The sequence below is a fragment of the Mus caroli genome, unplaced genomic scaffold (assembly GCF_978045245.1).
Source record: "Mus caroli unplaced genomic scaffold, Mus_caroli_1 scaffold_3, whole genome shotgun sequence".
Lineage (NCBI taxonomy): Eukaryota > Metazoa > Chordata > Mammalia > Rodentia > Muridae > Mus > Mus caroli.
In genome coordinates this window covers 36,647,965-36,666,279 of record NW_028227258.1, presented here as the reverse complement: position 1 = coordinate 36,666,279, position 18,315 = coordinate 36,647,965, and positions in this window count along the sequence as shown.

Here is an 18,315-nt window from a genome sequence, read left to right as displayed (position 1 = left end):
TTTTTTTTTTTTTTTCTTTTTCTTTTTCAAACAGAGTCTTATGTATACCAGACTGGACTGGAATATGCTGTTTAGCCAGTGATCCATGATGGTGCACAGGGTCACACCCAGGGTTCTGTGGTGCTCAGGACAGCCCAGGGCTGCATGTGTACCAGGAAAGTGTTCTTCCAACTGAGCTACTTTCTCCAGCCCCCTCAGTTTGCATTTATCTGAGGCTATTAGCTTTAAAATGTGGTTAGGATGGTATGTTTTAGTTTGCCTACTTTAAAATAAATCACAAGCATGTTATCATTAGCCAATAAGTAACTTAACATTATTATTATTATTATTATTATTATTATTATCTGAAACAGTAAGCACCCCACTCCTTATCAATTTTAACTCCCTAGTTTTTGCATTTTTAATTATTGTTGTCTATATCAATCACTTGTTGCTCATTGCCAACACTTGATAGGCTATGGCCTTTTACTTGATCCCTATGAACTCTGCCATCGCTTGTTCATTGGATCCTTTACTTATAGCCCTATCTTCTAGTTCCCTTTCTGCCTCAGGCATGTCCTCAGCTTTCCCGGACACTGGAGCTGCTTGAAACATCTGACCTCAGTGTCCTTAGCACACCAGCTTCTCCAGGAGACTGAAGTCACACTTTACATACTCCTTTTCAGGCCAGACTACCTCACAGGTAGCCAGTGAGGGCTACAGAAACTGATTCAGCATCTATTCATACTGTGCCACTATTATTTGTCCTTGAGTTTTCTATATCCCAGGATCATATTCTTGCTTTATTGATGGAGCTGGGCATTTTCCCCCCAAGGATTCCTGGTTTCTCTTGGTGGGGAATGAGTTCTAGAAAACTAAATTTGGCCAGATGTGGTAGCTAGTATATGCTTTTAGTCCCAGCACTTTGGGGATGGAGACAGAATCTCTGCTAGCTTGAGGCTAGCCTGACCTACATAGTGAAAGCCTGTCTCAAAAAGGAAAAAAAAAAACCCAAAAAACAAAAACAAAAACCAGGAACATAAAAACAAAACAAAGCTTAAATCTGAATACAAGATGTGTCCATTGCTAAGATTTTCTTACTCCTTGGGCATGGTGCACATTTCCCCCCAATACTTTGGTTGACTCTGTCAGTAAACAATCTCTTTCTTGACAGTATTTTAATCACCCCAAGACTGGAGAATCCTTTGATGATCCTTTACCGGGCCTTGTATTGATGTTTCATAATTTTCATTCCTTCTACAGTCTTGATCTAATAATTTGCTCTGGTTTGTTTGCTGGGTGCATACCTTTAATGCCAGCATTTTGGAAGGCAGATGCACGCCAATCTCTAGGAGTTTGAGGCCAGGCTTGTCTTTGTAAAGGGTACCAGGCCAGCCACATCTGTACAGTAAGACCCCGCCTCTCTTTAAAAACCGAAAGTGGTTACTCCCTGCCCCTCTTCCCTTTTAGTAGTTTTGTAAACACGAGGAGGACTAGTTTTACATTTTGAGCATATCCATACAAAGAGGGGTTATACGCAAAGCTCTCCACTCCAATGTCTCTCACTTCTTTAGAAAGATATAAACACACAACGGCAGGAATGCCATAATCATACAGGGGAACTAAAGGAGAACTCAGAGGAACTGGAATGCCGCTTGTGCTGCTATAACGTCAGCCTCAGAATGTATTTCCCACACATCCTGGCGGTGGAGAACGCACATTCCACTCACAGGCTGTAGCGTTGTTTACCAATAATCTGCTAGCAGAAGAGATATCTAAAGGGACCCTTAATTTGGCACAGCAAGTGTTATCTATTTTTGCATCGACGAACACAGTCTGACACTAGACACAATGATGTATTTTGAAAAGAATGTATAGGTCATGACCACTGTAGCTGTCTGAGAAAGACATCAGCTATATTTTACAAGAATAACCCAGAAGCTGATCATATTTTCCATGCTTTCCTCTACAGATGTCTCTCTCTCTCTCGGTTTTTTTTTTTTAAAGAGGACCATAGACTCAACTATATGTCATCACTCATCAAAGACGACAGACCAAGCCCAGAGTCTGAGAATCAGTCAGAGCTCTTACATTTTGCTTTTTCTTTGTCTCCACTCCAGTAGTCACCCTGAAGTTACATTGCTATGGACCCTGTGTGAAGAGAGCAGCAACAGTGTGACTGCCACGGTGTGGCCACCAAGGTGTGACCACGGCCTGAGTATGCGCCCACAGGCATCGCGGAGGTGCTGTACACCCGGGAAACTCAAGGAATAGTCTCGCCTCTCAATGAACGGCATGTCACTCAACCCCATAAATCCCATCCTACTGTTAGACATCTACCTTGCAGAGGCTGCAGGGTGGTTTTATAAGTTGAAATGCATCCGTCCATTTCTCAGGGCTGAGGGTTGAGCCCGTGAGCGACACCCTTATTACCCAAATGCCATAAAATGAAGAACACACTTAAGCCACGGGTCAACAGACTGTTTGAGGAGTTCTCAGTTAATTTTTATTTATATATTTATGGTCTCCTCTCCTCACCAAAAAGACAAAAAAAGGAAGTGATTTCTTATCATTGTATTTGCCAGTCTTCTTAACTTTGGGGAGACACGGTTTGGCCTGAGTGACTGCACATTTGTGTATTCTTCCTGTTGCCTTCCCCACTATGGTATTAGAACTCAGGTTCAACACATGGATTTTCGTTTCGTTTTCTTTTAGATACATGTGGTTTGTGCCTTTTTCTAGTGAATTCTAGTTTATTGAAATCCTTAACAAGATTTCTCCTTGTGACTCATTGTCACATTAACCAAACCCCACCAATACAGCAACTGAAATCTAGCAAGCAGATTCGAGATAACTAATACATTGCTATTCCTCAGAGCTATGACAGAAAACGAGGATTCTTCTCAGCTATGATGTCAACACATCATGTGACTGGAATGTCACTGTGGTTAAAACAAACAAACAAAACAAAAACAAAAACAAAAAAACCCAAGACAACAAAAATGTATGAGATTATACATGTTTTACAACTTAAATGTCAGTGGTCTTCTACTGAACTGATAGTATAAATGTTAGGTGTGATTTGGAAGGTTATAATGAGTCATTTCCTAGAAATTCCAGACTGTCCACTCTGTAGACAAAATATCAACCAGCTACCTAACTAAAAGATCAAATATTTTTATTAAGCTATTAGTGTCACTTTATGTCAACCGATTTTAATGATTTCAGAAAGTTATGAGCAGAGTAGAGAAAGTTAAACAGCAAGAAATATTAGTAATTTCATCATTTTTCTGTAGTAAGATGAGTATTAACTGACAATATTGATACAGTGGCACAAAAACAAGAAGTAATTCTTCTTGCGATACTTTATTGAATAGAGACAGGCCCAGAAGTTCAGTGTGTCAGCGGGACTTGGGGTAACCTCCAATGTCTACATGCTGCAGGGGGCTGTGTTGTGACTTCTCTTCAACCCCAAAAGAAAGATAAGAAACAGATCCATTGATTCCTTCAACCTTTTATTCCACTATTTTTTTTTTTTTTTTGGTTTTTTGAGACAGGGTTTCTCTGTGTAGCCCTGGCTGTCCTGGCACTCACTTTGTAGACCAGGCTGGCCTCGAACTCAGAAATCCGCCTGCCTCTGCCTCCCAAGTGCTGGGATTAAAGGCGTGCGCCACCACGCCCGGCTCTTTTATTCCACTATTACAGAGAAAGTTTCAAAGTGGCACACCCACCGTACAAGCAACCGCTTACCAAAGAGGAATTTTAATAATGATGGAGCATGTGTGCAGAAGAGGAAAATAGAAACCAGGAGGGGAGAACCAAAGTCGTTTAGAAAAGATATCTTGGCACGGGTGTGGGAAAGAGAACATTGCTTTGGGCAGGGCTGGAATACAGAGGAGGAAGCACAAGAGATGCAAGGTGGTAACAAAGCCCCTAGGAAATCAAAAGCAGTTAAGTTCAGTTCATTTGTTCCTCCCAAAGGGCTTGGGCAAGTGGATTCTTTAGCAAGTCCTGATAGACTATTCAAGAAAACTGCTGGTCATGCTCAGGAAAGTCTGGGAGCTGCCCAGGCAGGCCGCTCTCCACAGGAACCTGACTCAACTTGTAGCTTCACTTCCTGCCTCGTCTAGATTTAACCTTCTCTCCCATTCTCTTGGGTGATAGACCAAAAGGGTCGTTATCTTAAGCCAACGTTAAGGCATTGGGAGATAGAAAGGAGGTCCGGCAGCTGTTGTAGTCTCTCTCAAAGGAACTTATCGAATGACTGATACTACTTGAAGACATAAAGCACTTGACAGATAAGAGAGTAGGGTGAAGAAAGCAACCTGGGAGATGGACTCTGTCCTCCTAAGATATCTTGCTAGATACAAATACCTGAAAACACTTGTCCCAACAAAAGTGTCACTGAGTTCACATCTGCCAAGACAGAAGAAGAGGAAGCCAAGGAGGAGAATACAGAAAAGCAAGAAATGCAGATCCATTTTTCAACATCTATTTTTAAGTAGGGGTTGGCTTGGTATCTGTTGCCAGGCAAAACTTCTGTGGCCTGGTTGGGGTCCCTCACTACCCTCAGCAGGCTGGTAGAGTTCCAACTGTTACAAGGCTGGCTTTCCCCCCAAAACTCACTCTCTGGTGCAGCGTGGTATTACTTACTCTTCACACTTCTGAGCCAAGCTCTGGGGCTAATGATTTAACCCTTTGCATGTCAACAGGATAGTTTCTGAGAACTGACTGGTTTCATGGCCAATTGGTTCTAACTTAAATGCTACAGCTATCATGAGGGCCAGAGCCGGTAAGTGATTGAATCAGAGCAGACCAGTGTGGACATCTGAAGAGTACTCCTGCACGTTTAAAACCAGGGCAATTACTTCAATCATTGTCATGGGCTGGAATCTGCTGGAGGGACGTTTAGAGAAGGAAAAGAGAGCTTAATTCATAAGATTCAGAGGGACAGGAAGATGTAGACAGTGTGATTCATTCGTTTTATCATTCAAGAAAACCTGGTAAAGTTGTGCAGCCAGGAAAAATCCAAAGGCGTAGTTTATAGTTTTAGTCCATCGAGGAAAAAGTTCAAATGCCCGAGGGAAAATACAGAAGTATCAACACACAATGCTGTTCTTCATAGTAAAATTTGTTTTCTGTCTCAAAGGCATAGTCACATTCAATTTAGTCTAAATCCCTATACCTTCTAATTTGAAAGAAAAGGAAATTTTGCTTCCTTCCAAAGTAGCTGAGATTTTAATTCTGTTCGGGTTGTTTATGGTACTGGTATGTCTCCACCCCCCCCCCCCCGCCCCCTTAATGGTAGTGTGTGCTCAAGGGTCTATCACAGCTTGCCTTTGCTGGCTCCATCTCGGTTTCGATTGGGAAATTACTGCTCAACACATTCTGTGGGAGGAAATAAACTTTCAGCTCTCTAATTATACTGAGCAAACAAGGAGTTAACACAAAGACAGGAAACGGGACAAAACACCCACTGTCCCACTGCATCTATCTATCTATCTATCTATCTATCTATCTATCTATCTATCTATCTATCTATCTATCTATCTATCTATTGAGTGCTTACAATGCAGCAGACAGTAGTTTAAAAAGCATTCTCATGTAACATTTCCGTGAAATAACATTGTGTCTGTGGATGCAACCCTGTAGACTCTAGCAAGTCTAAACTAGTAAATGACTGTTGGACTACCCACCGTCCTTTAGACAACGGAGTGTTCCCTTGCCTAGAAACAGCAGGAACATTATGAGAATAAAACTCCTTGCTGATGGTAAGCAAAGTTACTAATCAGTCTACTAATGTGTGTGCATAAAAGTCAGGTAAAGGTCAGCTGTTAGAAGCCTGCCGAGGGGACACAGAGAGATGGCTCAGTGGTTTAGAACGTAAAATGCTTTTGCAAGAAGAGTTGAATTCCCAGCACCCACATGGGGCAAGTCCCAACTGCCTGTCATTCAAGCTCAAGATGATATGGTGCCCTCTTCTGGCCTCTGAAAGGACTGAAGGAACATACACATGCACAAAGGCCCCTAAATGCACACACACACACACACACACACACACACACACACACACACAGAGGCATGCTTGAACCTTGTTGCATCATATAAGAAAATCAGATGTTCCTGTTAGTGATGACACTTTTTGTTTTGTTTGTTTGTTTGCTTTTTGTTTTCTTGGTTGGTTGTTTGTCTTTTGCTTTGGTGAGAGCAGCTGGATGAATTAACTGCTCCTCCTCACCTTGTTTTTGTTTATTTATTTTCTTTCTATAATGTGTCTTTCTTTAGCTGTCCTGGAACTTGCTATCTAGATAGACCAGGCTGGCCTCAGAATCACGTGACGCTGTCTCCCAAATGGTGAGCACCACCACACCAAGCCACACTTTATTTTCAAACCCAGACTTGCTCCTTTTCTTTCTGTAGGGCGTTCTTGTTTTGTTTTGTTTGTTTTGTTTTGTTTATTTTGTTTTGTTTTGGTGGGGGTGGGGCAGGATAGTGGAAAATGCATACTTGTAGCAAAACGCAGATTAATTGAGGGTCTTCTGCATGCTGGGTAGATTCTCACAGCAGTCACCTCTTTTTTCTCTAATGTAATGAATACAACATTTACCACAAGAGCAGATTTGAAGTACGTGGCATCAAATATTCACCCATGTTTTCCCCATAGCTACGTTAAAAGGCTTAGTCAAAGACGGTATACCTCAAAAAGGGGGAACTAACAGAATCCTGCTAAGACCGACCTGACCTCGAGCTCTTCAAGTACGTAACGTGTGTTGATATCTGCCAGAGTGGGCCACTGAAGTCCACTCATATGACAAACCAGTTTCCATACCTGGGCCAGGTGCAGTGCACTGTGGCAAGTGACAGTCCTTAAGCAGACGTGACATTCCCATTTGTCTTTCCAGCTCTCCCCCAGGCCAGAGCTGCACATGCTCCCAAGGCCCAAGGATGGAACCGATGTGCCCAGCAGTCACCAGAGGTCTTAGGAAGTGCATCTCTTCAAATCCACCTTTCCAAACTTGTCTGGCTGGAGAGACAATTCAATTCTGACTCCATCCTCAGTCAAACGCGACTGGGTAGGTCAATGAATTCTACTGATGAGGTGGGACATGGTTCTCTGTAGACAGTAAGGAAACAAGAGACTATCTGAAAACTGCAAGTTGCTTAGTGGCCACCCCAGGATTAGCATGGGACAGAGTAAAAGTCACTGCAGAGAAGTCCAAGAGGTCATTGGTGAAGGTGAAAGCTCAATTGTGGCACAGGTCCCAGGAAGTTGGAGATGTTGGGATGGTCAGATGACTGCCAAGGGTGTCATCACCGCCTTTCCTCAGTGATGGACCTGAAAGTGTAAGATAAAGTAAGCGCTTTCCTTCCAAGTTGCTTTTGGTTGTGGTGGTTAACACAGAAACTGAACCAGAACACACAGGAAGGTCCGAGATACCAGGGAAGATAGACAAAAGGCCTTGTAGATGGGATAATGTAACCAAACTAGACAGAGACTACAGAGCCCCTGGCCAGTGACGGCAGGGCAGCTGTTTCCCTGCCCCGGAGCCCCTGAGTGCAAGGCTTTCATGTATCCTCTCCTCAATATAGCTAATTATAATAGACCAGGTTGGCGGTGAGGATGGCTTCTAGTGAACTAGTAGCACTGTCGCTACTTGGTGGCTGGGAGAGCAAGAAAAGCTTAGCAGAGTCAGCTGTAACCAGAATACCTGCAAGCTAGATGACAGTCGTAGGCAGCAACTAGTAATGTCTAGCTAATAGTCAAGGTAGGTCAAGACTAACAGAAACCAGAGTCAAGGATGAAGAGGGAGGCTCCACCCACTCTAACTGGGTCACTGCACACAAATAGCGTAAGATTATCTACCTGGTTGAACCAGGGGGCTTGATGCCTTCGGTGTGCAGGTCCTCCCATGGCTCAGCCCATGATACCTCAGAGAAATAGTTTATCTCAACAGATATTACCCCAGCCTTTGTCCAGTTGTTGCCCCATTCCTATAAAACCCTACACCAAGGAGGTCTAATGGATGTTTCCTCACTGTGGACATTCTCCCAATTCGCTGAACGTTTTCTTACTGTTGCTTGGTTTCTTACTTTTCTTTGGTAGGAGAATTAAGGCTCTTCTGTCCTAATTCTCAACAGAGCTCCGTTTCAGCTTTGCTTACACCCCCCCCCCAACAATCCACAGTCCGTTATTAGTTTTTTGTTTGTTTGTTTGTTGTTGTTTTGCGTGAACCACACTTTCACAGACTGTATGGGTTATGGCCCTTCTGGGCCAATGATTTTGGAACGGCTCAATCCAACTCACCCCCTGAAGGGTTTTGAAGTAAGAATGTAGTGGAAAATGCATACTTGTAGCAAAACAGTGTTTTCAAGTTACTTTTCTTTGTTTTGTCTTGTTTTTTCTTTTTTTAATATTCCCCGGGGGAAATCTAGTAAATTGATAGGAGAAAACCTACTGAGGTCTATATATTTATCATCAGTCAGTTATCTCCGAAGGGGTAATAAATCCACTGATTTTCATGAAGGGAACTGAGTGATGGAGATATGAGGTGAAGTCAGGGAGAAATGGCTGCTGAGAAATATGCAGTACATAATGACGACCCAGAAATGAGTAAACGATCTTCATAGACACCCAGATAAATTATTTAGATATTTAAATAAATCTAGATTAAAAAATCAAATATGTAAATCTGATAAGCCTTATCTAATACATAAGTCTAAAAATCTACATAAATATAAATAAGTTAAGTACCTAAATGAGATTCATTTTTTTTTTAAAGATTTATTTATTTATTTTATGTGAGTATCTTGTCGCTCTCTTCGGACACTCACCAGAAGAGGGCACTGAATCCCATTACAGATGGTTGTGAGCCACCATGTGGTTGCTGGCAATGGAACTCAGGACCTCTGGAAGAGCAATCGGTGCTCTTAACCATCGAGCCATCTGTCCAGCCCCTAAGTGAGATTCTTAAGGACCTTGCTTCCAATTAAGAGTGCATCCAATCAGTCCTTTAGGAGGAAATATGATTGTATCGTCTGGAGCCAAATGGAGGCTACTATATGGTGACATGTTACGGATGCCTTCACACTCTATTCCTGGTTTGTGATCTTCATCAGATTTATCTTGGAAATAAAAGTATTAGAACATTACAAATGAAAAAAACCAAACACAACTCCTCCCCCAAATTCCACAGCTTCCAAAGAAAGTCCTATAGCACAATCAAGATGTAAAATCATGTCACCATATTCTTAAAAAAAAAAAGAAAGAAAGAAAAGAAAGGCCCTGTTTAGCTTTCTGTAGTTTTCAATAGTTATTTTTTAAAAAAGACTTCTAATCTCATAGCTAATTTGTACTTGCAGTTGTAGATTTCTGCTGACATAAAAATGATATAAATTGTTCAAATAAAATTTTTCTACATTTATTTTCATTTTTTTTTAAACATGTTTTTAGCTGAAGCAGAATTGTACCATTTTTCCCTTTGCCTTCCCTTCAATGCCCCCATCCAGACCCTCCCCACCCCAGAGCTGATAACTTCCTTTTCTTTGCTTATTATTGTTACATACATATATTCTTCCATGGAAATACATGGAGAAAGGAGAATTAGCCTCTCCCAGAGAATAGCCCACCAATTGGTTGTCAAACCCAAAGTGATCAGCCCTGAAACCGTGTGTGTGTGTGTGTGTGTGTGTGTGTGTGTGTGTGTGTGTGTAACAAAAATCAACTCAGCAGGTTAGATTTTCAATATTTAAACACTTTGCATTTTTTTTTCCTTTCTACTTGAATTATTCTACCCAGAGGCTAGCCACCTGACTTCAGGTGATAACGTCTTTTGTTTTATTGCAGCTGGACAAACAGGAGAGTTAAGTCTGCTAATAAAATAGAGCAAGAGATACAACCGTGAGGAAACTAAGAGGCTTGGAGTTTGCCCTCAGTTTAAAGAGATTACCTGTCAATGTATTCATAAGATATGTAGCACTTGGAATATTCTGATGGTCATACTATAAATAACATACTTCAAATTTCTATTAGTTTTTTGAGACAGGATCTTAGACCATAGCTCAGATTGTCTGGCATTTACCACGTTGCCCAGGATGCCCTCAAATTCATAGAAACCTTGCTGGCTCGGCCTCCCTAGTACTGGGGTGATGGACACAAGCCACCATCACGCTTATGGAAAATACTATGTGTATGTTTTTAATTGTACATGTATTTATGTACAGATGTGTGTGTGTATGTGCATGTGATGTCATGCCTGTGGAAGTCACATGACAGTGTTGAGTCTTAGTCCTCATCTTTCACCTTCTTTGGCACAAGTTCTCTCTTTTTGTTGTTGCTGGCTGCCATGTGCTCTAGGCCCATGAGCTACCTGGGGGGAAGGGGCAAGGATTCTCTTTTCTTTGCCCCTCATCTTGCCATAGGAATGCTGGGATTGCAGACACATGCTGGTCCCTTCAACCTTTTGTGGTTTTAAGGATTTGAACTCAGGTCCTCGTGCTTGTGTGATAAATGCTTTATTCACTGAGTTCACATCCTCACCTCCAACTGCAGTACCTTTCTTCTTTAGCAGTATAGTGTTTTATTCTTTGGGGATTTCATCCATGTGTACGCTGATCTTACTCCCCACTCCTCCTCTAGGACCCATCCCTTCATTTTCCAGCGCCCCCCAAACTTCATGTCCTGCTTTTTGTTTGTTTGTTTTTTAAATAACTCACCAAGTTCAATTTATGTTCATATACTCATCAGTATGGGGCTATCCACTGGAGCTTGGTTAGGCTACCAGGGACCACACCCTTAAAGAAAGCCAACTTTCCTTCCCCTAAGAGCCATGAATCACCTGTCTGCTGGGATGCTGACTGACTTGATCTTGTGTGTGTCACCACATGTGCACAAGACACTGTCTCACTGAGGTCCTCCCTGACCTCTGTGCTATTCTTTTCATCCTTCTTCTGTGATGGCCCTGAGCCTTGGGGTGAGGGAGTACGGTAGAGATGTACTATTTATGGTTGAGCATGCCACAGGCACTTACTGTCTGAACTCTGACCTCCTATGAGTTTCTATGTAAGCCTTCCCAGAAATCTCTGAAAAAGAAAATCCTTAGGAAGCTTCCAGAATAAATTGTTTTTCCCCTAAAAGAAAGGCCAAGAAGCAACAGTTTTCTCCTTTTCTGAAAGAGGCTCTCTGATATGTTCTCCATTGTGTCATTTGAAGGGGAAGCCAACATTAAGAGGCCAAGTGCAGGGAAAAAAAACACAAAAAAACAAAGCAGCCAGACCCCAATAGCATATTCAGATACAAAGCAATCAGTCTGAGTAAACTCAAAACTTCATCTCGTATGAGACCGTGGAAATCCTTTCAAACACTTTGTTTTAAATGCACTTTGTGTCTAAACTTACCTTCTTCCAGCCAAAAGCATTTGATATCTAAGAAAAGCTAGTCATTTTGTAATTTTACAAACAAGCTGTTGATTTTTCCGTTATTAATGTTACTATTACTATTATTTGTGTTTTGGAAACAGAATTTCAGGTAGCCCAGGTTGACCTCAAGCTCACTATGTTGCCAATGCTGGCCTTGAATTTCTGGTCCTCCTACTTATGTCTCTTGAGTGCTGGAATTACAGGTGTGCGTCACTCTATCGGGCTGATAAAATAATACACAATGTTTCCAGTAAGAAGTGAAATGCACTTGGCTCTCACACCCATCGCACTGGCTGCTGACTTCTGATCTTTTTTGTAGATATGACACTACTATACTGCAAAGCATGAAGAGAAGAACATTCACCTTTTTTTTAAAGCTTTTTTTTTTTGATTTTATGTATTCACCATTGCTCTCTTCAGACACACCAGAAGAGGGCATCAGAACCCATCACAGATGGTTTTGAGCCACCATGTGGAAGAGCAGTCGGTGCTCTTAACGGCTGAGCCATCTCTCCAGCCCAAGAACATTCATGTTTACTGAAAGATCTCATTGGACAAGAGAGCCAGTCACTCAGGAATGACTGCTTCTTCCCACCAAGGAGGTTATAGCAATGTCAGCTCTGAGACAGTGACACTGTGGTTGTGAACTGAATAGGCACAGCGCACCATCCTGGTGTGTATTTCAAGATCTAAATCTGGTGATGGGAGGCACCCCAGCTTGAGGAAAACTTTAAAGGACATAAAGGTTTTGTCAGGTTGACAAAGTTTTAGGTCATTTCATGTCACCTAAATGGTATGTGAGTGTAAAAAAGTCAACGCAGCCTGACTAGGGGTATCTGTAATAAATGGCACTTCTTCCAATAAAATCACCACTGCTCAAATGATTTAGTTCTATGAGCCATGACTCAGTGAAGACACTGGCATACTTGGGTCTGAGCAGAAAATGGAGTCGAGCATATGGTGTGAAGATAAGAAACGGTAGAAGGAATGATGACGGCATTTGCTTTAGGAAAGCAGAAGTTCCCCGGTGGTTGAATTCAAGTACTGTACTGGTAGCTGTCTGCTCAGTGTCTGGTTCTCAGGTCAGGACTTACAGAAATGTGGAGTGGACCTATTATTACCATATCACTCAGCCAGCTATATTAGGAGTGGTAGACTGATGCTGTATCAGGAAGCCAGCGTCTCCGAATCCTACCTTCAAATCCCACCTCCATCTTACCAGCTCCCCAGACAGATGTAGACTTTTATAACCACCTGGGTGATCTCCAAAGTGGTTTCCTACTTCAGGAAAACAAGCAGGCCGGACAACTCAGGACTTCTCTTCCTTCCTTCCTCTTCAACCGGTTCCTAATCTCAGCTTTATGGTTTTGAAGACTTTAAAGATGAACAGAAAGAATTACACGCAGGAAATCACACCGACTGATTTATTCCTCAAACATTAACTCCTCTCCTGGGACCGAAGTGTGAGAAATGGCTGCTTCTGCATCTTCCTGAAGCGTATGGGAGAAGAACGGTGGCAGAGGAGCCACTAGCATCCTCGGAAGTCTAAAACGCCAATAAACAACAGAGACTTGAGCCATGGCTTTACATCGGTCGGTGTGGACTGAATACGGGACCGCACAGCTCCTTACCTTCGACATCCTAATCCCCACCCACACAAGAGTATGAGAGTGCAGGCAGAATCACGGCAAGATAAAATCGGCTTCGGCCTGGAGGTGACTCCTGGCTCAGCAGAAGTGAATACTTTTCAGACACTGCACACTTCCGGGAGAGTGTGAGCTCACTTCCAAGTAGGGATTTCCCCATGCTCCGGTTTCAGGAAATAGGTAGAGGTCCTCCTGGAAGGAAGTTTTGGAAAGGACTCTTTATGTGACTGGAAGCTAGTACTCTGGGCGCCTTTCAATGCTGAGCCCTGTAAAATCCAGACCACCAGCTAGAGGGCTGGGTTCTACTTTCTCCCCTGCCATCTCTTTACCTGTTCATAAATGGTCCTCTTACTTGAAACTGGAGGGCGGGGAGATTTGAAACGGCTCATTGTCCTTAGGCAAACTCCTCAGGCAAAACATTTATATGAAACCCTGAGCGTGTCAACGGACTGCATCAACAAAACTGTTCAAAGGAAAGGATATGAATCACCCCAAATACCCTTTGCAGAGTTATCTTGTACGTGCCCCAGCTGTGCCCTTTCTACAGTCAGGGAGCCTTTGAATTCCTGGTATTCATGGCTTCGGCCAGATTGAGCCCAGGTTGAAGTCCAAGGCGAAAAGAACCATTTTCCTTACCTCTTTGTACATACAATTTGGGTGGCTGTAAATAAGAGCGTGTAGAATCAGTGTCTGGGTAGGAATTATACCAAATGCCAATGAATTTAAAAAAATGTAAATTCAAACTTGAAAATCCGTTCTGCGTTATAAAAATCAATCTTAACAGGAGAACAGAGAATGAATGACTGGGGTGCGTCATGAACTCAATGAATCCAGCAGAGCAAGTCAGCAGTCCAAGAGCACTGCCGTGGCAGGCTTTGATCTTTCACGGCATTGTGGCTTAGGGCGAGCAAAGAAGGCAGCAACTGCTTTATGAAAGAGGCATAGACCTCCATTACAGGACGCTTTCTGACAACAGGGCCCCCCTGCCAAAACCATACTATCAACCTTTTGGTGATTCATCAAGTATATTCTGGATCATTTCATTATTTATTATTGTTATTTAGTTTTTAATTAAACATTACATTGCCATGTAATTGTATTTTCACCCCCCCCCCCGCAAGCCTGACAATACCTTTCATTTTCAAATCTCCCAGAATCCCAAGGCAGGCCCTGATATTGATTTTTTTTTCTCTTTTTTAGTAGTATGGATGACTAATTCCCACTGGTTTTCTGCACTTGGGACTGTAAAAGTCAACACCACTTTCACACCATCTGTTTGAAAGCTGTTAGCTTTTTAAAATCCAGGCTCTATTTAAGTCTTAAATGGCCCTTACTCAGAGGTTATTTTATACATTCCCTTTCGTAACTCTGTAAAAATAATATACTCATTTCCAAATCAAACTATACAGAGCCAGCTTAGCAAAACATGAAGTAAAATGCTTCATAAACCACCGCAAGGCCAGATGTTTACAGATAGGTTACCACGGAACCCGAGAGATGTGGCTGTGGGTGCGCTCTGCGGTCCTTGACACTGCCCACCGCCTCTGCTCTAGCAGAGATTCTTCCCTTCAGCTCCCTAGAGTTCCCTAGGCTTCCTATTACAATTCTGGTTCTCAATCGCAGCAGCCTTTGAAACTAAGCAATTGAACTCTTTGGCCACAAATCAATGTGTTTACTTGATGGGATTGAGAGTGACAAAGGACGATTCTGGGGGCCTGCTGTGGCCTCTCAAGTGTGTGGTCCAGAGTACCTGCAAGAGGACGTGTGCGTTTCCTTTGTTGCTGCTGAGGAGAAGGGAAGGCAGAGAGAGCATATGTTTTGAGGTTCCAGACAGGGTTGCTGCACGCTCTCCTCTCCAGCTTTCATACCTGAGACTGAGGGTGACAGGAATCTACGGAAGGTGCAGGTAGGGTCTGGCCTGGTGGAGATGCATTTCAGGAATTCGTTTGGGATTTGGAAATCCCAGTTATAGTTATGCGTGCATCTGTGGTAACAAGGGTGGACAACAAAAGAGGGAGGGAGACTATCAGCTGGGGAGAGAATGATGCACACAGACCTGTGTTAAATCAGACTCTGCCTGTAACACAGAGGGCAGAACCCAAGTTGAGGCCCTCAGTTCATGCTCCAATTACACAAATGCCATTTTACTTTCTCAGAAAGGTATATTTAAAAACTGAAGCTATGAACTCCAGATGTGGGCCCCCCCCCCCCTGGGTAATTCCACTCTGTGCATCCGTTTTATAAATTTAAGGAAGCCACGGAAAAGCTTTAGTTCCTCTCTGGACCAGGAAGCTGGAAGACAGGCCTGATGCCCAAGGCTTTGTTCTCTGGAGCCCAGTTCCAACAATCCTCTTAACTCATTGTCTCTACATGCATGCTGTGTGCATGTGTGTGTATGTACATATGTGGTGTATGGTGTGTGTATTCATCTGTGTGCCTGTATGTGTGTGTGCATGTGTATGTATGTGGTGTGTGATATGTGTATTCATGTATGTACTTGCATGGGTGTGTGTATGAGATATTCCATGTGTGTGTGTGTGTGTGTGTGTGTGTGTGTAAGTGATGTCTGTACGCATGTGTGTCTGCATGTGATGTCTGCATGCATGTGTGTGTATGTGATATCTGTATTCATGTGTGTGCCTGCATGTGGTGTGTGTGTGTGTGTGTGTGTATGCTGCACATGTGTGTGTGCATGTGTGTATGTACGTGGTGTGTGGTATGTAATGTTCGTGTGTGTTTGTGGTATGGTATGTGTGAGGGGGGTTATTGAAGATGTATACTATAGCCTATAGGAGGACAGTCTAGATTTTTAGGAAGTGTAGCATCTATGGTTATAAAATAGAGGCAGAAGAGGAGACTATGGTCCTTCCATTTTGTTTGAGACATGGTCTCTTGTTTTCCCCTGCTTACCGCAGACTAGCTGGCCCAGAAGCTTCCAGGGATTTTCCTGTCTTCAGCATCCATTGGCCTATGGATTTCTGATTGGCACTGCCCTGTCACCTAGGGATGCAAACCCCCATCCTCGGGCTTGTGGGAGTGGTTTAAACACTTTGTTCATTGAGCAGTCTTCTCACAGGTTAACTTACTCCTTTCTCATTATTTCCCTGTCTGCAAGATGCATACGAGATGTGTGGTGGTTGGTTGTATAGATTTTTTTAGGAAGTATGGCATCCATGGTTGTAAAATGGAGGGAGACGAGGAGACTGGGGTCCAAGAAATCCGGTCTGAAGGCCAAGACAACCTCTTTCTGCGCCATCACAAATTGCCCAAGCTGGACCAGACAGCTGGAAAAGAAAACCATGACCTGGATTAGAACTGCTTTCTACTATGTCAGAAATCCGTGATTGACAGGCTCTACCAGCTCCTACCACAATAACAGGAAGTGGCCAACCCCTGGGTGCACTCTTATTTTACTCTCTTCCACAAGTACACTTTAAACTATGCTTTGGGGGCCAGAAAAACATTAGTGAAGAAATCAGAACATTAACTAAAGCATCCTGAATTAAAAACTTTGAATAAAGATTTGACAAATGGGGCTGCAGAGATGGCTCAGTAGTTAAGACCACTGACTGCTCTTCCAGAGGTCTTGAGTTCAATTCCCAGCAACCACATGGTGTCTCACAACCATCTGTAATGGAATCCAGTGCCCACTTTTGGTGTGTCTGAAGAGAGTGACAGTGTGCTCATATACATTAAATAAATTGGAAGGGAATGTGGACAGGGTGAGGGGACAGTGGGGGGTAGAGGGGAACCTGATCTGGTATTGGGTGAGGGAAAAGGGAAGAAGCTCTGAGGGCCAGCAGAAAGAATGTAAACAGGCAACCTCAGGAAAGAGGAGATTGAGGGGACCTCCCAGAATGCACCAGAGACCTGGGAGGTGAGAGACCTTAGATGAAATACCCAACAGTAGGGAGAGGGCACTTGTAGAGCCCACCTCTACCAGGAAGACAGGACATCAAGTGAGGGATGGGGTTGCCATCCTACAGTCACAACTCTGACCCATAATTTTTTCTATCTGAAAGAATTACAGGGATGGAAGTGGAGAGGAGCCTGAGGAAAAGAAGGTCCAAAGTGGGATCCAGCTCAAGGGGAGGTCCCAAGGCCTGGCACTATTTCCGAGGCTATGGAATGCTCACAAAAAGGGATCTGTCATGACTGCTCTCTGAAAGAATCAGATGCAGATATTTGCACCCAACCAATGGACAGAAGCAGCTGACCCCTGTTGTTGAGTTAGGGGAGGCTAAAAGAAGCTGAGGAGAAGGGTGATTCTGTAGGAGGACCAGCAGTCTTGATTAATCTGGACCCCCGAGATCTTTCAAGCACTGGACCACCAAACAGACAGCATACACCAGCTGATATGAGGCCCCTTTACACACATATAGTAGAAGACTTCAGGTCTGTGTTCATTCAGAGATGATGCAGCTAACCCTCAAGAGACTGGAGGCCCCAGGGAGTTTAGAGATCAGGAGGGGTGGGGTGTGGGGGCATCCATGTGGAGTCGGGATGAGGTGGGAAGGAGTTGTGGGATGTGGGATGTGGAACAGTTGGAGGGTGGATGGGGAGGGGCAGGGAATGGAATATGGAGTGTAAAAAATGAATTACAAATAAAATTTTTTAAAAATTGACAAATGCATTCATTCTTGGGTTTCTGACAGTTATTTTACACAGTGAAATGATTCCTAAAATATTAAGTGAAGTTGAATTATTTAAAGCCAGGTGCGAGGATCACTTCCAGTTTCTGATTTAAACCTAGATTTTAACAATGGTCATTTAAATTTTGTTCAAGTTTTCTTCGAATTGCATCACATTAGGGAACGGAGTCCCTTCATTGCTGAAACATCAACATCCCAGAAAGCAAGCTTGTCATCTTCATCCTCTAATTCCTGTTTTTTCTTTAACTTAGTGGCATGGGCAAGAGCAATCGGCAACCCCAAGCCTTCAGCCCCAGCTAATTCTTAAAGTCCTAAACCTAGAGGCTTCGGGGTGGCACAGGGGGATGTTGGAAGTGGTGTACTGAACCACCAGAGAAATTAATAACATCTCCCATAGGTAGAGTCTACTTTTATTGAAGCTAGCTGGAGGAAGCTAGCTCTTGCCTGGGGCAGCAAATCAAGAGGCTTAATTTAAGTCCTGACCCTGTGGGCAAGTGGCAGGTGCCGCAGGGACACAGCTTCTGTGGAGGCTGGAGATCAGGATGAATCCCTATTAAAACTTAACAACTGGTGTCCAGGGCATCTGGTGGAAAGTGGGAGGCAGGAAGGAGAAAGGTTCAGGT